Raw genomic sequence first — 22,717 nt, forward strand, 5'->3', positions numbered from 1 at the left:
TTCCATAACTGTGGGGCTTTATAAGAAAAAGATCTGCCCCCTGCTGTAGTCTTCATTATTTGAGGAACCAACAGATTGCCAGCACCTTTTGATCTAAGTAGGCGTGGAGGATCATACTGGTACAGAAGTTCACTCAGATACTGCGGTGCGAGACCGTTAAGTGCTTTATACGTCAGTAGTAATATTTTATAATCAATGCGAGATTTGATTGGGAGCCAGTGTAGACTGATTAAAACAGGGGTGATGTGGTCATATTTCCTAGATCTAGTGAGGACTCTTGCTGCTGCATTCTGAACTAACTAAAGCTTATTTATGCACTTACTCGCACACCCAGACAGTAAAGCGTTACAGTAGTCCAATCTAGAAGTAACAAAAGCATGAACTAGTTTTTCTGCATCCTGTAACGACATCATATTTCTAATTTTAGCAATATTTCCAAGGTGAAAGAAGGCGATCCTGTTAATATTATTCAAGTGAGACTCAAAGGAAAGACTCGAGTCAATAATCACACCAAGGTCTTTGACAGCCGTACACGCTGAAACAGAAACAACATCCAGAGATGCTAGGTAATCGGAAAGTTTACTTCTAGCTGCATGTGGTCCTAGTAAAAGTACTTCCGTCTTATCTGAGTTGAGCAGAAGAAAGTTATTAAGCATCCACTGTCTAATGTCCTTTACACACTTCTCAACATTGTTAAGCTGATCTCGCTCATCTGGCTTTGCTGAAATATACAGCTGTGTGTCATCAGCATAGCAATGGAAGCGAATCCCATGTTTATGAATGATTTTACCAAGAGGCAGCATATATAAAGAGAAAAGCAGTGGGCCTAAGACAGATCCTTGAGGAACACCAAACTTTACCTCATAGAGTGTGGAGAACTCACCATTTACATCAACAAACTGATAGCGATCAGTCAAATAAGACCTGAGCCAAGAGAGAGCTGTTCCCTTTATTCCAACAACGTTCTCAAGTCTAGCAAGCAGTATAGTGTGATCAATGGTGTCAAAAGCTGCACTAAGGTCGAGCAAAACAAGTAAGGAGACAAAACCCTGATCAGAGGCCAATAACAGGTCATTTACCACCTTAACTAGCGCCGTCTCTGTGCTATGATGAGGCCGAAATCCTGACTGATACATTTCAAAAATGTTATTCATAAGTAGGTGTGAGCAGAGCTGCTGTGCTACAACCTTTTCTAAAATTTTGGATATAAAGGGGAGATTTGATATTGGTCTGTAGTTGGACAACTGACATGGGTCAAGGTCAGGTTTCTTAATAAGGGGGTGGATAACTGCCAGTTTGAAGGATTTTGGTACATAACCAGTGCTAATGAAAGAGTTAATTATTTTTAAAACAGGTTCAATTATCACTGGAGCTATCTGTTTAAAGAAACTTGTAGGCAAGGGATCGAGAATGCAGGTTGATGATTTTGATGAGGAGATTAATGAAATTAAGTCATTCTCATGAATAGGAGTGAAGCTTTGTAGTTGATTGTCTGCTATAATTACACTGCTGTCTACAGGGTTACTTGTAAAATAATTTGGATTTATATGAACCGTCTGGATTTCTTGCCTGATGTTTTCAATTTTATTATTAAAAAAGTTCATGAAATCATTACTACCTAATGATGGTGTGCATGTTAGCGCAGTGCTTTCTCAAATTCAGCTCATCCTCAAAACGGCTTAAATTTGATAAAAAGTAGTTATGTAGTTTGATGAAGAATTTTAGTTGTATCAAACTTAATTTAATCAGTCTGGGAGAGGCAGCCAGCCATCAAGGACTATCTATAACCAAAAGGTGCCTGAGACCATGATTATCATTTAAACAATACCCTATCCTGACCTGCTTGGGGGCCGGCACCAGCAAAAGTGTGAATACGGTGATTACCACCTGCTGACCTCCGCCTCGAGAGTGGTATCACCCAGCCTTTTGTTCTTGCATACATATCCTACATTTAATTTACATTTAAAGGATAACTCCAGTCTATACTTCAAAGGGAAGAACAATACTGTATAAAATATCTGGGCAGAGTTTGCTAGGGGTTCTTTCTGACTCCGATGAACCCAAAGTGCTTCGTGAGTTTTGTCACTGCTATGCTGTTATAAACTTCTTCATTACGATCTCCGTTGTCCTCATAATTTTTTTTCTTACATTGGCGAGCCACCCAGCGAGGTATTTCCGAAAAAAAAAAAAAAAAAAGTGGGGAAAGGTAAGAAAACCAGTTTCTTTCTTCTATGCTTTAATTTAGGTTCAGGGAACCCCTCGTTTAAAAAAATCTAGAAAAGAAAGATTTTAAGGGCAGAAAAAGATTTAGTTTATTCGGTATAAGAAGGAGGAGTTCTTAAGCCTATTCTGTACATTTCTGTGTAAGATTCTAACGGAACTGAATCAGCCTGACGTAGTGTGGCCCCAGAGTTGTATTGGAATTGTATTGTTTTTAACGTAACTGAAGCAAAGTGTTTAAGTTTATAAGTTTCTAAAGTAATTGAAACTTTCTGTGAGAGTACTATTATAGTTTCTAACGCAAGTAAAACTGGTAATAGTGTAAAAGCGCGACGCACAGTGGCTCTGTAAAGTTTATAACAGTAACCCGAAGTACTGTGGTTGTCCGACGCACTGTAACATTGTTTAAACTCATGTTTTAAGCCCGAAGTACTGTGGCAAAGTACACTGGTTTAGGATATAACACGGTACTGTGACAGAGTAATATTTTGAACAGTTTGTTTGTATTATTTGCAGAGGTTTAATTGGTACATAATCTCACGGCTATTTTTAGGGAACCAGATAACGTGTAGTTGGTAAAAACACGGTAATAACAGTTTTGTCTGACGGACTGTGACACTGGTTTAAACACAAATTGGGGTTTTGTCTGACATATTGTGACAGTGTTACATTTATAACTGTTTGTATGTAATATAGCAGAAGTATTGTTACAGTGAATAAATAGACTAACAGGTATCTTATTGTATCTACAATAAGTTGTAACTTGTAGTTGTAACTTTGGAGTATTGTGGAAATGGAAAAGCTGATTATTAAGTACATCGCTAAACATGGCTCACACAGGATGTTTGTAGGAATAGAGAAGGTTGGTGATAAGCCGTATGAATAGGCTGTTTCTAAGTGTGAAAGTTATCCAAAGATGCCTAGGAACAAACAAGGAAAAGTTGCAAATGCCCTTCAGGGAGTGTGTGCCGCATATTAGGTAACCAGGAGGAAGCTAGATGAGCTTGAGTCTGAAAATAAGCAGCTTCATTCTAGAGTCAGTATCGGAGACATTTATACAAAAAAATTACCAAGTCAGTGAAACAATATGGAAAGAAAAAAGGACAGAATGCAGAAAGAGATCACATTTCTGCAAACTAACAATGGTATGCCCAAATTATCTGTTGAATCCTTGTTTAATGATTTGGAGGAATCTAATGCTGCCTGACAGTTTCTGATAAAGAATGGCAGAATTGAGGAAAATCTACGGTGGCCGAGAAGTGCAAAACACATTAACAAATCCAAAAACACATTAACAAATCCAAAAACAAATTAACAAATCAACAAATCCGAAAACAAATCAACAAATCCAAAAACAAATCAACAAATCCGAAAACAAATTAACAAATAAAAAAACAAAACAACAAATCCAAAAACACATTAACAAATCCGAAAACAAATTAACAAATTAGAAAACACTAACAAATCCAAAAACAAAATAACAAATCCGAAAACAAATTAACAAATTCAAAAACAAATTAACAAATCCGAAAACAAATTAACAAATTCAAAAACACATTAACAAATCCCAAAAAAACACAATGACAAGCCAGACAAACCGGAAAAGGTAGGTATAGTTTGCGAATGGAAACTTACAGATCATTGGACAAGACACCTGTCAGTCAAGATATACAGGTGAGTGACAGGTGTCTCGTCCAATGATCTGTAAGTTTCCATTCACAAACTATACCTACCTTTTCCGGTTGTCTGGCTTGTCCTTGTGTTTTTCGGATTTGTTAATGTGTTTCGTGCAACGATTCAGACAAACCGGAAAAGGTAGGTAGTTTGTGAATGAAAACTTACAGATCATTGGACGAGACACCTGTCATTCACCTGTATAAAAACCGGAAAAGGTAGGTATAGTTTGTGAATTTTGTCATTCAAAATATACAGGAAGTACAACCTTTTTTCCCCTTTTCTTTCTTTCTTTCTTTCTTTCTTTCTTTCTTTCTTTCTTTCTTTCTTTCTTTCTTTCTTTCTTTCTTTCTTTCTTTCTTTCTTTCTTTCTTTCTTTCTTTCTTTCTTTCTTTCTTTCTTTCTTTCTTTCTTTCTTTCTTTCTTTCTTTCTTTCTTTCTTTCTTTCTTTCTTTCTTTCTTTCTTTCTGTTTTTATTGAGCAGCCAGATTTTAAGACCACGGAAGAATGTGAGCAATTGAAGTTGCATCATAAGCATTGTACATTTTGTTCCTTTTGCCACAAGTTTGGCCACATAGTCCACAAATGCTGGTCTTTAGAAATGAAAAACCACCCTATTTCCTTCAATGCAGAAATATGCATTCTGATAACCCAGATCAGGTAACTGTGCATCGAAAAGAAACTTTATGTGAACTCACAGCAGTATTCAATAAGGCTATGGGGTCTGTAGTAAAATGGTTAGCTGTCCCCTAAGAGTAAAAACTCTGTTTGCTAATGATGCCTTGGTTAACGATACTGGATGCCTATGATCTTCGTGCCCTTTGACGGCACTGCATCACTGTTATGTCTTCATGTAGGAAAGCAAGCACAAAAGTATATTCCTCATAGGAACTTTAATAACTGTAAGGAAAAAGTCGCATCACATGCGTTCACAAGCACAACATTCTCTCTTCTTCTTCTTCTTCTTCTTCCCTCTTTCCTCTCATGTAAATCTCTATTAAGAAGTTTAAGTGCCATCTAGTGGTGCATTAAAGTAAAAACATCACATATTCCCCTCTTAGTTAAATGAATTCTTTCTACAACCAACAATAGGCATGAAACAGAATTGAAGAACATAAAATCTGTAATGAATCAACAATTATAAGTATATATGAAGTATTTACTAAACTGACATGGAATGGATGCAAAGCAGCAATTAGAATAATAAACCATATGAACAAAACTATGCAGTACTTAAATGTTCATGTGAGTGTGTGTTGAAAAAGTCCATGTTTCCGTGACTAATAGACATAGTCCTTTAGCCAACCTGGCTCACGTCTTTGACGTTTCTCCCGTGAGCAAGCATCAGAAGATACTGACAATGGAACATGAGAAGGACTTAAGTTTCCAGCAGTGGTGGTCAGTCCATTATCCTGTGCATTAGCCGGTACAGGTGCAAGACACGATGCATGCCACTTCTTTCCGTCATCCAAAAGGTAGGTGTATGGGCCAACTTTGTTTCTAACTTTAACTGGAGGAGTGAATTTTGGATGAGCTTTTGGCACATGTACTGGCTTTTTAATGTGCACTTTATCCCCTTGTTGAAAAGAAAAATGACGTACTCGATGCTTGCGGGCAAAGCGAGCTTTCATGACATCCTGACATGCCGCAACACGTTTCTGCAACTGTTCAGGCTCATGAGCATAGGGTGCAGAGGGTAAAGGAACAGGCTGGAGTGGAACAGCAGAGGCTTTTGCGGTTTTATCCAGGGAAAGGCATTACTGACAGGTAGATATTTTGTCTTCCACAAGTGTGTCCCTCATGTGCAATGCATACTAGGGACTCACGCAGTTCTGCAGGTACCACTAATCGAGACCCTCTGAACACAAAATCATCTTGCACACTGAACTCATGTCTTAGTTTGTAATATGGGCGTAGAACAGGATCCAAAGTAGCAGAAGATGGAGTCCAGCCACGCACCATTTGTGTGCGCAGAGCAGATAGTTCAGGGCAATGAGCAGATGTAGCAGCAAATTCCTCCTGAGATACGGGCCAGTGGCTAGTAAAGCAACAAACTCGGGCTCTGTATCTGACTCAGCATCCGAAGTAAAAGGCAGGGGCAGGCGTGATAAACAGTCTGCTGTATGATTTTCAGATCCAGCACGGTACTCAACTATGTAGTTAAAACAAAGCAACCGAGCAGCCCACCGGGCTATGCGCATACCAGCTCTATCAGTCCCTTTTGTGGTCAACAGCGTCGTTAAGGCTTGATGGTCAGTTCGCACAGTAAATTTGCGACCCCACAAGGATGCGAAAGCGACAGCGCGTTCTTGACCATCAGTGTATACTTGTGAGAAGACAGCGCCTAATCCGTAAGCAGACGCGTCAGTAGAGATGACCACTGGCAGCTCTGGGTCAAACAATGCGAGAGCAGGACTGTGTACAAGTAGCTTTTTTATTTCAGCCAAGCTTTGTTCAGCTTCATCCGACCAGCAAAATCCACTCTCATCTTTAAGGCATGCACGCAGAGGCACCACTACAGAAGCAAAATTGGGAATGAATTTGTTGTACCATGAGAGGAGACCCAGCAGAGAACGCAATTGTACAGCATCTGATGGTGCAGGAGCATCAACTATTGCGGAGAGATGTTCCTGATCCAGCTGAATACCCTGTGATGTCACCACATGCCCTAAAAACTTTAAGCTTTGCTTTCTGAATTGACATTTAGACTCATTCAGCAGCAACCCAGCATCTTTGAGATGTTGCAGCACATTCTCTAACGCCTGATCATGCTCCTGTGGTGAGCGTCCCCACACGATGATGTCATCTAGATAATTTGCAACGTTTTGGAGTCCTTTTAGAATGACAACCATCATCTTCTGAAACGCACATGGCGCCGATGCCAAACCATTAAGGTACCCTGCAGAACCTGAAGAGACCCTCATGTGTAATGAATGCAGTGAGGTCCCGGCTGTCTTCATGAAGAGGTACCTGATGGTATGCACTTTCCAAGTCTATAGTTGAAAATACAGTCACACCTTGCAGTAATGTCATCATCTCCTCCATATGTGACAATGGATAGCTGTCTACTATAACTGCCTTGTTGGGCCCTTGCAAATCCACACACATGCGAATCCCACCCATTTTCTATCACCTTTTATGTCCTCCTCAGTAGGCTGACTCTGAAGTATTTTTTAGGTCAATATCTGGTATATTGGAGATATGTGTCATCATCGGGATCTCAAGATTTGTATGTACTGTGTCCAAATCTACTGGTTGTTTTGCTGCTTTCATAGCTACTTTATCCGCTAACGTGTTTCCCAAATTTCCTCTGAATCACTTGCGGCATGTCCTTTAACCTTAACTATGGCAACTTTGGCCTGGAGTTGAACACTATTTAAGAGGTCGCCTAGGAGATTAAAATGTGCTATGTGCGTTCCATCAGCTGTTTTAAAGTGTCCTTGCTTCCATCTTTTAGCAAAATCATGTTTTGGCAAAATCATGTATTGGCAAAATCATGCACAACATCATAAGCATCAGTGTATATAATCACTACTTTACGTTCAGACAACTGACATGCTCTTGTAAGTGCGACCAACTCTGCAGCTTGTGCAGATGTGTATGGTAATGGTTAAGCTTCAACTATTTCTTCAGGTAATCATACAACCGCATATACACATCAGAGAGTTTTGAACATGATCTATCTACATATAGGCAATCCCCCTCTTGCAAGACCATATCTAAAGATCGGGCCTACAAGAGGTCTCTTGTTCAATGTGTTCAATTGTGTGCGTCGTCAAAACCATCTAAGTCAATAAGGTCTAGCAGATCACGCAGTGTTACTACAGCTGAATGCGGCTGAGAGGACGGCTTAATGGTTACGTTTTCTGTTGCCAAGAGCAAGATTTCATAACTAGATCTACGTCGTGCTGTCATATCTTGTGTGTTGAGGTTATGTAAAATAGCTGTTACCTGATGTGAGGTGTACAGTATCAATGGATGTGACAGCACTGTTTTCTCAGCATCCTGGACCATCAGACCATCAGCAGCCACTACACGCAACATGAGGGCAACCCTTGTGCTAGGTTGTCTAAAGATTTGAAAAGATACCCAACTGTCACCATGTTCCTGGGCTGAAATCCCTGCAGCCGTACCACCATGTTGGTGCAAATAAAGGTGAAAAGTATATTATAAAATGAGTATATGAGCATTTATGAGTATAAAATGTAATATTTTAATAAAAACAATAAAAAAACTTAACTTAAAAGTTATGGGAAAGAATAGTGGAAGTCAGGCTGAGAGAAGAGGTGACCTGTGAGCAACAGTATGGTTTCATGCTGAGGAAGAGCACAACAGATGCCTTATTTGCTTTGAGAATGTTGATGGAGAAGTATAGAGAAGGACAGAAGGAATTGCATTGTGTATTTGTGGATTTAGAGAAAGCGTACGACAGAGTGCTAAGAGAGGAGTTGTGGTATTGTATGAGGAAGACAGGTGTGTCAGAGAAGTATGTGAGGGTGGTGCAGGACATGTATGAGGACAGCCTGACAGCAGTGAAGTGTGCAGTAGGAACAACAGACTGGCTCAAGGTGAAGGTTGTACCGCATCAACAATTGGCCCTGACCCCTTTCCTGTTTGCAGTGGTGATGGACAGGTTGACGGACGAGGTCAGACAGGAGTCTCCCTGGACTATGATGTTTGCGGATGATATTGTGATTTGTGGTGAGAGTATTGAGCAGGTTGAGAAGAGCCTGGAGAGGTGGAGGTATTACTGTGTCACAATTACTTATATTATCATATTATTATATTATAGTTAAGGTTAATGTATTTTTTTTAATTATGAGTATGAATGGGAAATGTTATATATTTCATAAAAAAATATGAATAAAAAAAAAGATTATTTTCAACCATTGTTTGTCATAACATGTTTTGTGTTGAATTTTTGCATTTTCAACGGTTCGTAGTTAAATGATGCTTTTGATGAATATGAAGTCATACTTTTTCACAATAAATAAAAAAAAAACTTGTCATATCATTTAATGTTTTTCATATTTCAAGTCGCTTACATATTGCACTTATTAAATCATGATTATGAATGTTAAAATGTATATTTTCACAATAACAATTCAATATTTAATTAAAAAAAAAACACAGAAGCCATTAATAAAATTAAATAATATCTAATGACATCCCCAGCCATTCTTAGTGCCGGTCCCAAGCCCGGATAAATGGGGAGGGTTGCGTTAGGAAGGGCATCCAGCGTAAAACATGTGCCAAATCAAACGTGCGGAGGATCCGCTGTGGCGACCCCTAACGGGAGAAGCCGAAAGAAAGTTTAAATAATATCTAATGACAAAGCCATATTTTTGTCAAAACATGATTTGTTTTGACAAAAAATACAAATGATTTTTTGTTTTGACAAAAATATTTGTAATTTATCTGATTATTGTGTAATCAGAAAAATGTATTTGCTAATGAAAACAAAAATTTTATTTTTTTAATTTAAAACATTTTTGTCTAAGCATAATGTGTCATGTCGGTTTATATTTGGTATGACATATTTAATCAGAATCTTTTTGCAATATCTAATACAAAAACTATTTTTGCAATAACTAAATTATTTATGTACACAATGTTATATTTTAGTCAGAAAATTATTTGTAACATCATATCTTATGTAAATGTATCATGGTCAAGTTCATGTTATAAGTGCAAATTCGCTTGGAAGCCTGAGACTTGCGGAATCGCATTTTCAGCACTTAAGGAGCTCATTCTTGACAGCACCTAGAAGACTTTGCCAAATATGTGCTGTTGTTTCGTTTTTGATTGAGTGTGACTTTCTAACCCATTTTCATTCACTTTTTGCAGTTTTTATGAAATTATGATTATGAATATGAAAATGTAATGTTTGAAATACCTAATATTTATATGAAAAATATCATATTTTGGTCAGAAAATGTTTTATTATATCATCTCTCATCATAAACAGCTAAACAAATCATGGGCAAGTGCATGCTGTTTGTGAAAAAACACTTGGTTTGGAAAACCGCTTTCTCTTTGTCCTAGAAGACTTAGACTTGCGGAATCCCATTTTTAGTGGCTAAGAAACTCATTCTTGACAGCACGCAGAAGACTTTGGCAAATACACAAGGGACAGATAACCGGAAAGCATACAGGTAAATGATTGTTGGATACATTGAAAATTACAAGATCCAAATAAGCACAAAAGCAGGAAAACAATGACAATTGGGATTATTAAGGAAATGTATGGTGCCCAATGACCAAAAAGAGTATATAACCAGCCTCCTCTCCAACCCTGATTGCCTTTTTTCATCTTCCCTAAGGGCTTGTGCCATCATGCACATGTTCTCTACTGCTTGGCCTATAACTCCTTGTTCATCATCAATTTAGGGATTGAAGGGATTAATGTGCAACAACTGTCCACTACAATAGCGCATACAAATGCTCCCTATTCAGCCAAAATAATGTCTAAAGGTATTCGGTTTTGTAGGATAGTTAGACGCAGAGCCGTAACCTCGGAACGAATACCATCAATGGCTAAGAGGGTTTCATTAACAAAGTTAGCTAGACGATAATGAGTGACCTCTATCTGTTACCACAATTGGGTAATACCGTATTGAGGGGAAAAAAGCATCCCAAAATTTGGAGAACTTAGATTTAATTTGATGTTCAGGAGGTGGAACGGTGGCATCAAGAGACCTTTTACACCGGACCATGTGATTTTGATTGCCAATAATTATAGACAGAGGTAAGACAAATTGAGTAAGCGCACACACTCCTGCCCAGTCTGGTGACAAAATGGTATAGACTTGCTTCCCGCAAACCCAAAAACAATCGAGAAGTTGAACGATAGTTCCATTACCTGTGTGCAGGAAAGAGCAATTTTGACGTGTGGGGCAGGTGGAGTTGTCTAAATACTCAGAGAAGGTTTGGTTGCATAGAGCCGGTGGGGTCACCCCTAAGGAGATCGGGCTCCCCCTTTGGAAGCAAAGGGAAAATCGAAATCCCTTGGAGACATAGGTTTTTTTTTGAAGGAATGGGGTTGAAATTTTCAGGATTATGCTCGTACATGAATGTCATCATGGTCGTTAATGGGTTTTTTATCTCTACAAATTTATTTTCCTTCTTGGTTCTACGGATGCCATAAACATAATGAGTTAGACTACTGTCACTGGACCTAATTTGATTTATACAAAATGTATTCATACAGGTGGATTCGGATTTAACAATAATTTCGATCATATTCTGGGAATTAGGTCTCAATGCTGTGGACTTTACTGCAGATGGGAGCTGCTGACATACATAACATGACTCATTTGTGTGATACCGGGCGGTCCATTTGGCATACAACCAGAAGGTGTTGTCGTGTGGATGAGCCTGTGCAGGAACCCCTGCCCCAAGGCTGATGATCACCAGGACAAGAGAGAGATGGACAGCCATACTAGTCACTGGCTGTGATCCTTTTTTCCTGATGAGGGGTTGTTTCTCTGTTCCCTTCAGTTTCTTCTCACATGCCATGCAGTGTTGAGTATGGCCAAAGAGTCGGCACCAGAAGGTCTGAGAACTTTCTGTTGGCCCTTCTTACTTACATTCACCCAAGGTTTTAAAGATTTAATCAAAACCATGTCCCCCACCCGAAAAGGATGGGTTGGTGCTACAGAAATGACAGGTGTAGATTTAGAATTTTGTTCATAATGTTTTGATAATGTATTGATCAGGGCAGCGGAATACTCAGCAATGTGCACATCCAGATCTGTTGTACCTGTTGTACCTATTGCTGGTTTACCTTTTCTCCAAGGCGTTGGAAATGGATGCCCAAAAATAATTTCGTGTGCTGATAAGTGGACGTCTTTTGGCAGAGTCATTCTCATTTCTGCAAGGACTGTGGTTAGCAAGTCTACCCAATTTTTGTCTTTTTGTATGGCTTAGTCAATTTCTCCTTGATCGTCTGGTTGGTTCTTTCTACAATGCCAGAGGATTGGGGGTGATAGGGAATGTGAAAACACCAGGACAAGGATAAATATTTGAATAAATCCTGCATTACCTTTGCAGGGAATGGGGTTCTTTTGTCTGAATCAATAATGTGAGGAACACCGTATGATTTCTTTTGCTGAGATACGTGTGACGATCTTGGCATTTTCTCGCTGACAAGGGAACGCTTCAACCCATCTTGAGAACTTGTCTACCATAACCAGAAGATATTTAATGGCATGTGTGTAAAGTCAATCTGCCATTTAGATAATGGAGCAGTAGGCAGTGAGAGGCTTTCATGTTTCGCTGCGCTTGTATTAACGTTGTTCTGGGCACCGATCAGACACCTGGACAAAATTGAGTCTATTATGCCATTTAAATTAGCTATACAAAAAAATCTGTTCATATCCTTCTTCACCCCTCTTTGAGCGCGATGTGTAACACCGTGGAACGCAGTGATAAGGAAGGCATAAGCGACCATCCGCACTGTACCAAAGGCCATCAGAGGCCACATTGGCATTGTGTGATTGCCAAAATCATTCTGAGTGGCTGAGGATTGGACGGACAGTAATTGTAATTCAGTAAAGAGAGAGCAGAGGAAAGGAGACATGTGTTAATATGAGCGTTGAGTGTTGGGAAAAACAACTGAGCTCGCGCCGCACTCTAAGCTACTCGGTCAGTTGAGGCCTTTAGCCTCTGTGGTATTGTTGTGGGAACGGGCTTTTGTTTTGACAATAGCCAGGGAGCGAGGAAGATGACAGGCAGTGATAAGATCTTGAACTAATGACGAATGAGAGATGGGTTTTCCTTCAGCCGAATGGAAACCACGGGATTGCCAGCTGCATCCAAAACCATGCGCAATACCAAAAGCGTATTGGGAGTAGGTATAAATCGCTTTTTCTAAATCAAATCTATATCTTAACTACAAGCTTCCTTAGCGCTTCCTGTATGTTTGTGTGTCTTGGTTGTTGAACATCTTATACCACTTGTTTTTCATCAACTGATATGAAAATTGTAAATATATGAATTTTCATTTAACTAAAACTGTTAAAAGTGCAAAACATCAATGCAAAATGTAATGAAAATGCATGAAAAAAAAGTATTGTTCAAATACAAAATTGTTTTCATTTAAATATAAAATTTTATGTTCATAAATAAAATTTCATAAGAAAGTTAACCTTTATCATACATTTTTTTTTTTTTTTCATTTCATCTTCTCCCGCTTATCCGTAATTTGGGTCGCGGGGGCAGCAGTCTAAGCAGATTCCCCAGACAATTCTCCGTGGCCAGGGATGCTCTGACAATTCTCCGTAGCCTTTGGGTGCTGCCCAATCCTCTTAGCACCGGTCCCTTACGGTCCCTCCTGCAGGTGGTGAGCCCACGGGAAATAAAAAATTTTATTGTGAAAATATGAATATTATGGTTCATAAGCTTAATTAAATGAAAAACAGGTTTAAAAGTGCAATCCGTGAACAAAAAAACATTTACATGAGAAACCATGGTTTGATAAAAATATTTCATTTTGCATTAAAAAAAGATAATTATGAAAATGTGAATTTTCATGTATGTAAAAATGTAATGTAAAAACGTTAAAAAGTGCAATATGCAAACAAAAAACATGATCTGAGAAAAATATACACTTTAAATAAAAATATATAAATTATAAATTTTCATATTCACCAGAATAAAATTTATGATAAAATTGTAAAAAATAAAGTATTTTAAAGGTACATTTTATATTGTGACTTCATATTCATGAGCATATATATATATATATATATATATATATATATATATATATATATATATATATATATATATATATATATATATATTTTTTTTTTTTTTATCCGAGCTTGGGACCGTGCAGTGCACTGGCTTGTGCACTGGCTTGTGCCTTCAGTCCACTGGCTTGTGCCTCCTTAATGGCTGGGTTTATTTATTCTTTTATTTCAATAATTTTATTAGAAAAAAGTTCAATACGTAAAAGAAAAACTTTCACATCACAAACCATGGTTTGACCAAATTATGACATTTTACATAAATATTAAATTAATTTGTAAATCATACATTTTCATATACTGAAGCATATTTTCATGGAAAACCGTTGACAGCACGACGTAGATCTGGTTATGAAATCTTGCTCTTGGTAACAGAAAACGTAACCATTAAGCCTTCTTCTCAGCCGCATTCAGCTGTAGTAACAATGCGTGATCTGCTAGACCTTATTGGTTTTGATGGTTTTGACGACGCACACGATTGCCTTAAACACATTGAACAAGAGACCTCTTGTAGGCCCAATCTTTTAGATATGGCCCTGGAATAGGGGGATTGCCTATATGTAGATAGATCGTGTTCAAAACTCTCTGATGTGTATATGCGGTTGTATGATTACCTGATGAAATAGTTGAAGCTTAACCATTAACATACACATCTGCACAAGCTGCAGAGTTGGTCGTACTTACAAGAGCATGTCAGTTGTCTGAAAGTAAAGTAGTGACTATTTACACTGATTCTAAGTATGTTATGATGTTGTGAATGATTTTTCCAAAACATGGAAGCAAAGACACTTTAAAACAGCTTATGGAAAGCCCATAGCACATTTTAATCTCCTAGGCGACCTCTTAAATGCTGTTCAACTCCCTGCCAAAGTGGCCATAGTTAAGGTTAAAGGACATGCCGCAGGTGATTCAGAGGAAAATTGGGAAACACGTTAGCGGATAAAGTAGAGTGGCTAAGAATGCAGCAAAACAACCAGTAGATTTGGACACAGTACATACAAATCTTGAGATCCCGATGATGAAACATATCTCCAATATACCAGATATTGACCTAAAAAATACTTCAGAGTCAGCCTACTGAGGAGGACATAAAGTATTGGGCTTCGAAACAATGTAAATCATATTCTGCTGGTATCATTTGAGATGTAGATGGAAAAATTGCTCTGCTTAATCTAGCTTTAATAGTGTTGGTGAAGCATTACCATGGGGTGTCACACATTAGCATAGCTAAAGTCACACAGGCTATAAACTCATCATACTGTATTGCTGATGTAGCTAAAACAACCAAGCTAGTAGTGTTAGATTCATGTTTGACTTGTGCCAAAACTAACAGACATTGACCTGTACGACATTACACGCTTGATTTTCCTGAGCAACCTTTCCAACACCTACAGATTGATTTTACACATATGCCACCAGTAGGAAATTTGAGAAACCTGTTGGTTATAGTTGACAGATTCAGTAAGTGGCCAGAAGCATTTGCATGCGTGACAGAGAACTTTTGTGAACACACCTGCTCATTCAAAAAGTTTTCTTTATTTTCATGACAATGAAAATTGTAGATTCACACTGAAGGCATCAAAACTATGAAGTGTGAAACAACTGAAAAATGTCATATTCTAGGTTCTTCAAAGTAGACACCTTTTGCTCTGATTACTGCTTTGCACACTCTTGGCATTCTCTTGATGAGCTTCAAGAGGTAGTCACCTGAAATGGTCTTCCAACAGTCTTGAAGGAGTTCCCAGAGAGATGCTTGGCACTTGTTGGCCCTTTTGCCTTCACTCTGTGGTCCAACTCACCCCTAAACCACCTCGATTGGGTTCAGGTCCGGTGACTGTGGAGGCCAGGTCATCTGGCGCAGCACCCCATCACTCTCCTTCTTGGTCAAATAGCCCTTGATGCCTTCAGTGTGACTCTACAATTTTCATAATCAAGAAAATAAAGAAAACTCTTTGAATGAGAAGGTGTGTCCAAACTTTTGGTCTGTACTCAATATATATATATATATATATATATATATATATATATATATATATATATATATATATATATATATATATATATATATATATATATATACAAAATCTTTAAAAAAGAGATGAGTAAGGAAGAATTAGGCAGAGAACTTACACGTTGTCAGTTGATGAAAAAAAGTGTTATAAGATGTTCAATAACCAAGACACACAAACATACAGGAATCGCTAAGGAAGCTTGTAGTTAAGATATAGGCAAGATTTGATTTAGAAAAAGTTCAAGACAGGAAACTCGTTCGTTAAGATGTAGTCAGAGAAAATAGGAGTATTTTGCACAGATAAAAAATTGTAAAAATAGCACATACTAAGATGAATACTGGAAAAAAAAAATTAAATTAATACAACGCTAATAATACAGAAAATCTAATCTATTTTACTAAGGGTGAATTAAGGGATTAGGCAGTATATTAAAAGACAAGGGAATTTTTAAAAGAAGGAAAAAACTAAACAAGCAAACAAACCAAAAAGGTGTGAAAATTGCGTGGTTTTGTGGTAAAACGCATGATAAGTGGATTTTTTAACAAGAAGGAAAGAGCACCATTAGATGTTTACGGTACATGTAAATTAGAAATGTATAGAAGTGAATGAGGCATCCTGGAAAGGGGTGGCATTTTATCAAGAAAAGGTATACCTTTAAATGCCATAAAATGCCACCCCTTTTCCAGGAACTTACCAGAAAATACGTAAGCTAAATGTGGGATATGCAAAAACTCGCAAAATTATTGGTGTGTAGTAAGGAGGAGAAGTTAGAGAATAATTTTTATTTGTAAATGTAAATAAATTATCATAATCTTATCATATCATTTTATTAAATTATGATTATGAATATAACAATTCATATTTTTGTAATAACTATAATATGTGAAAAATATATTTAGTTCAGAAAATGTTTCGTTATATCATATCTCCTCATAAATCAGTAAACGGAACATGGGCAAGTGCATGCTGTTTATACAAAAACACTTGGTTCAAAAAACCGCTTTCTCTTAGTCCTAGAAGCCTGAGACTTGCGGAATGGCTTTTTCAACGGCTAAGAAACTCATTCTTGACAGCACATAGAATGCTTTTTCAAATTTGTGCTGTTGTTTCGTTTTTGATGAATTTTGACGTTCTAACCCACTTCCATTCACTTTTTGCAGTTTTCAACACTTTTTATAAAATTATATTTATGAATATGAAAATCAATATATTTGAAATAACTATTCTCTTTATGTGTAAAATTTCATATATCGGTCAGAAAATGTTTCGTTATATCATAAACATGTAAAAAAAAAAAAATCATTGGCAAGTGCATGCTGTTTGTGCAAAATGACTTTGTTCGAAAAACAGCTTTCTCTTCGTCCTAGAAGCCTGAGACTTGCGGAATCGCTTTTTCAACGGCTAAGGAACTCATTCTTGACAGCACGTAGAGGGTTTGTTAAATTTGTGCTGTTGTTACGTTTTTGATGAATTATGACTTTCTAACGAATTTTCATTCACTTTTTGCAGTTTTTATGAAATTATGATTATAAATATGAAGATTTATTTTTTTGAAATAACTATAATATTTATGTGAAAAATATATTTCGGTCAGAAAATGTTTTGTTATATCATCTCTCACCATAAACATGTAAAATAATCATGGGCATGTGCATGCTGTTTGTGCAAAATGACTTGGTTCGAAAAACAGCTTTCTCTTCGTCCTAGAAGCCTGAGACTTGCAGAATCGCGTTTTCAATGGCTAAGAAACTCATTCTTGACAGCACGTAGAATGCATTGCCAAATATGTGCTTTTATTTCGTTTTTGATGAAATATGACTTTTTAACACAGTTTCATTCACTTTTTGCAGTTTTCAACACTTTTTCTAAAATTATATTTATGAATATGAAAATCAATATATTTGAAATAACTATAATCTTTATGTGTAAAATTTCATATTTCGGTCTGAAAATGTTTTGTTATATCATAAACATGTAAAATAATTATTGGCAAGTGTATGCTGTTTGTGCAAAATGACGGTTCGAAAAACAGGTTTCTCTTCGTCCTAGAACCCTGAGACTTGTGGAATCGCTTTTTCAATGGCTAAGAAACTCATTCTTGACAGCACGTGTAAGACTATGACAAATATGTGCTGTTGTTTCGTTTTTGATGAATTATGACATTCTAACCAATTTTCATTCACTTTTTGCAGTTTTTAACACTTTTTATAAGATTATGATTATGAATATGAAAATGTATATTTTAGAAATAACTATAATCTTTGTGAAAAATATCATAGTTTGTTCCGAATATATTTTGTTATATCATAAACAGGTAAACAGATCATGGGCAAGTGCATGCTGTTTGTGCAAAATGAATTGGTTTGACAAACAGCTTTCTTTTCGTCCTAGAAGCCTGAGACTTGCGGAATCGCTTTTTCAACGGCTAAGAAACTCATTCTTGACAGCATGTAGAATGCATTGCCAAATATGTGCTTTTGTTTCGTTTTTGATGAAATATGACTTTTTAACACAATTTCATTCACTTTTTGCAGTTTTCAACACTTTTTATAAAACTTTGATTATGAATGTTAAAATTCAAAATTTTGTAATAGCTATAATATTTATGTGAAAAATATCATATTTCGGTCAGAAAATGTTTAGTTATATCATATCTCCTCATAAAGAAGTAAACAGATCATGGGCAAGTGCCTGCTGTTTGTGCAAAAACACTTATTTCGAAAAACAGCTTTCTCTTCGTCCAAGAAGCCTGAGACTTGCGGAATCGCTTTTTCAACGGCTAAGAAACTCATTCTTGACAGCACGTAGAATGCATTGCCAAATATGTGCTTTTGTTTTGTTTTTGATGAAATATGACTTTCTTACCCATTTTCATTCACTTTTGCAGTTTTCAACACTTTTTATAAAACTATGATTATGAATATGAAAATTCATAATTTTGAAATAACTATAATATTTATGTGAAAAATATCATATTTCAGTCAGAAAATGTTTCGTTATATTATATCTCCTTATAAAGAAGTAAACAGATCATGGGCAAGTGCATGCTGTATGTGCAAAAACAGCTTTCTCTTCGTCCAAGAAGCCTTAAACTTGCAGAATCGCTTTTTCAGTGGCTAAGAAACTCATTCTTGACAGCCCGTAGAAGACTTAGCCAAATATGTGCTGTTGTTTCATTTTAAATTCAATATGAATTTCCAAAAATAATTTTTAATTTATTGTTCACTATTTGCAATATTTAATGATTTTCAATTAAATTATTCTTCTTAATATCAAAATTCATGTTTTAAAAATTATCATTTTATGAAAGATTTTCTTATTTTTGTCAAAAAAAATTTATTTTTTTTATTTTATGTAATATTTATTTATTACGTTTATTCTTAAAATGCTTATTAAATTTTTTTTTTTTTTTATGAAAACAGGCATATTTTTGTCCAACCATAATTTGTCATGCCACCTTTTTTGTTTACTTATTGCAGATTTGAACGTTTTTTAATGTAAATTTGCTTATGAATATAAAAATTAATATTATTCATAATATTAAAAAAAAAAAAAACATAAAATAATACTTCATTCACTTTTGGAACATTTTAAAAGGTATTCCAATATCATATGTTTTATATTTTTACAATTACAAATTTTTATAGTAAAGTTCACAATAAATTTTACAAACTTGATTTGTCTTGTAGTGTTATTGAAATATTATAATTTTTTAACAGTTTTACATACAATTATTCCTTTGTATATAAAAATTCATATTTTACCAATATTTATATGAAAATAGTCATATTTTTGCCAAACATGGCTGCCATGAAAATATGCTTCTGTATATTAAAATTTATATTTTACTAATTAATTGCATATTTATGTAAAACGTCATAATTTTGTCAAAAAATGGTTTGTCGTGAAAATATTTCGTTTACGTATTACACTTTTTAATGGTTTTGATGAAATTATGCTAATTAATATAAAATTCATATTTTCTAATTTTTATAAAAATTTTACTTTTTTTTATGAAATTTTGGATATGAATTTAAAATGTAAAACTTAATAAAAACAATAAATTTTTTATAAAAGAAAGTCAGTTTTGTTTTAAATCATTGTCATATAATTTTTTGCAATGACTATTTGCACTTTCAACGGTTTTTAGTTAGATGATGCTTATGAATATGACAAGTCATAATTTCACAACAACTTGTAAAAATTAGCTTTGTCATGGCACGTTTTTCTTTGAGTTTTTTTACTTTTATATAAAGTTTTTCATGACTATTGCTTTTAATATAAACAATTTATATTTTACCAATAAATTTCATATTTATATGATAAAAGTCATATTTATGTCAAAACATGGTATTTCATTAAATTTTTTTCATTCACATTACACTTTTAACGATTTATTTGTGAAATTATGAATGTGAATATAAACATTCATATTTTCACAATAACTTGTAAATACGTTTTGTCATTTCACGAATTAATATTTTAGCATATATTTTAATCAAACAATCCATCTTTAATTAAAAAAAGTAATTTTCAAACCATTGTCATGTCAAGGTTTGCATAGAATTTTTGCATTTTTTATGTTTTTTAGTTAAATGATTGCTAATGAATATGAAAAGTAATTTTTCACAATTGTTTTTTTAAAAACTTGTTTTGTCATATCACGTTTCTTTATTCAATTATTTCACGTCTTTTTAACAGTTTTTTATTAAATTATTCTTTTGTATATAAAAATTCATATTTTACCAATTTATTTCAAATTTATATATAAAAAAACATTTTTCATAATAAATATAAAAAAAAAAAATTGATTTGTCATATGTTTTTTATTGAATTATTTCACCTTTTTTTTTTTTTTTTTTTTTTTTACAGCTTTTCATAAATTTTTTCCTTTGGATATACAAATTTACATTTTACCAATTTATTTCATATTCATATGAAAAAATTCTTATTTTTGCCAAACATATTTGGCGTATTGTACTTTATTAAACGGTTTTCCATTAATTTTTGGTTTATTGCATGCAACAAACAAGTATATATACACATTGGTGTCGGATCTCAGAGCCCGTCTCTGAGGCGACACATTGAGGGTGGATTCTTTGCTCAGAGGATTCCCAATGTTTCTCAGCCAATTCCAAAAAGACAAAATATAATAGACACAAAACGCCAATGAAGGATCCTCAGTCCTGGATGAGTAAAAGCAAAACTTCTTTATTTCGTACGCGTTCCAAAGAGCTCAGTTGAAGGCGGGTACCCCACATCAAACCGATCAGAGCATCAAAATTGATACAGCACACCAGAGTGAGGAAGTACAACTACTGTCTGTTCCACACTTGTATTTATACCCTGTAGCCACCATATCTTTCTATTTTTTTTCTAAGTACTTGACCTTGAGTAATTCCCCTTATTTGCCGATCTTGCCTTCTTCTTGCCTTCTTCTTCCCAATTCCCCTTATCTTTGTCCTTGGCTCATTTCTCCAATACAACACCATATTTGGAGTTCCTGTTTTTCCCTATTCCCCTTATTTTCGGCCTTGTTTTGATTTATATATAAAAAATTTGTGGGTATAAAGCCCCTATTTTCTCTGAATCCAACCATACGCTTCTTCAGTCTTTCAAGTGTGAACAACCTCTCCTCTCCTCCTCTGCGGCCTATTTTGCCTATCTGCATCTGCAATGTGTGGGTGTTATGTTTTATTCTTTGCTTTATTTTTATAATGCTGTTTGCTATTCTATTTTTCTTAAATTGGGTGACACCTGTGCTTGATTATATTACTTAGTGCTCAAGGTATATTTTAAATGTGCATTCCGAACTGAGTGTTACATAGAGTATAGAATTTCTCTTAAATGTGTGTTATCTTTTGCTTACACCGTGATTTTACCCTGTTTAACATTTTGTCTCTGTTGATCTCTTTTGCTCAGCTCCAGCACGCAGACGTACTCAGGCGTATGCTCTTCGCAGACACTATCGCCAATTCCAGCTCTCCTCAATTGCTAATGAGCTTGCTCAGTTCCTTGAGCAAGCTCTAGCCCATCTGTTCCATCAAGTCCCTTTTCGCCTCCTCGCATCGTGCAGAGCACTTCTACGCGTGACGCAAGCACACAAACTTCTCCTGACCTTGATGACTGCAGCAAAGGCTCCTACCCCCCTGATCTGATACCACTATCGTCTCATTATCCTTCACCCTGGTCCTCCACTGATTATTCCCCTACTTCTCCCGCTGCACCGTCAGGCTACTGTGCTCCTGTGCCTTCGCCTGGCTCTGAGCCCAACTACTCCTTCATGTCTCCTGGGCCTTCAGCAGGCCACACGCCTTACTATCCCACAGCCCACACTCCTTGCTCTCACAATAAAAATGTTTAAACTCCCCAAGGTCGTTTTCTGTCCTTCTTTGTATATTCCACACACTCATAACACTCAGTCAGACTCTACCCTACTCACACATGTAAATACCCTGTTATTTTACTTATATTTGGTTGGTAAATAAAGGCTTGATTAACATATAGATTAAATAGGCTTTATCAACCCAAATTAAATAGGTTTTGTCAAACTACTTCTACTGTATCTGCATTAATTATTAGGTTGTTCTTCATTGACTATTAGATTAACTGTGTTGGATTAATATTAGTTTGATTATACACATGCTAGATAAGGTTAAAATATTTTTTCTCGACATTACTCCCCCCTCTGAGACTTTATAATCTCACATTCTGCTTACTTTCGTGATAACCTTTTTCCAATCATACATATCACGTAATACAGCATTAAAACAAAGTAAAATTTTTAGTTGTTTGGCATATGTAGTTTTCTTCTGACCCAGATACTTTACGTATCGCAGGGGGTCTTGTTGGAGCCCTGGAAGAGGTTACTAGCACTTTACCAGGCACTCGTGTGTTGATTCTACGTGAATGTGTTGGTCCAAAGAATAAGTCCATTAAAGCGTAATTTCCACGGTGATCAAAAGAAAACCGATCACAAGTACACAATTTAAACAATTTCCCAAAAAGTCCATCTGACATTGATAGTGTAAGATTTGAAAGTTTTCAAAGAAAATCAAA

At 35.9% G+C, this 22,717-nt stretch overlaps 1 protein-coding gene across 2 annotated transcripts in view; it reads right to left on the reverse strand.

The window, feature by feature from the left end:
* The window catches only part of LOC310732306 (uncharacterized protein), a 1,052,581-nt gene that overhangs the window by 643,436 nt on the left and 386,428 nt on the right, over positions 1–22,717 (reverse strand). The window lies entirely within an intron of this gene.

The sequence above is a fragment of the Silurus aristotelis genome (assembly GCF_946808225.1).
Source record: "Silurus aristotelis genome assembly, chromosome: 10".
In the NCBI taxonomy this organism is placed as follows: domain Eukaryota; kingdom Metazoa; phylum Chordata; class Actinopteri; order Siluriformes; family Siluridae; genus Silurus; species Silurus aristotelis.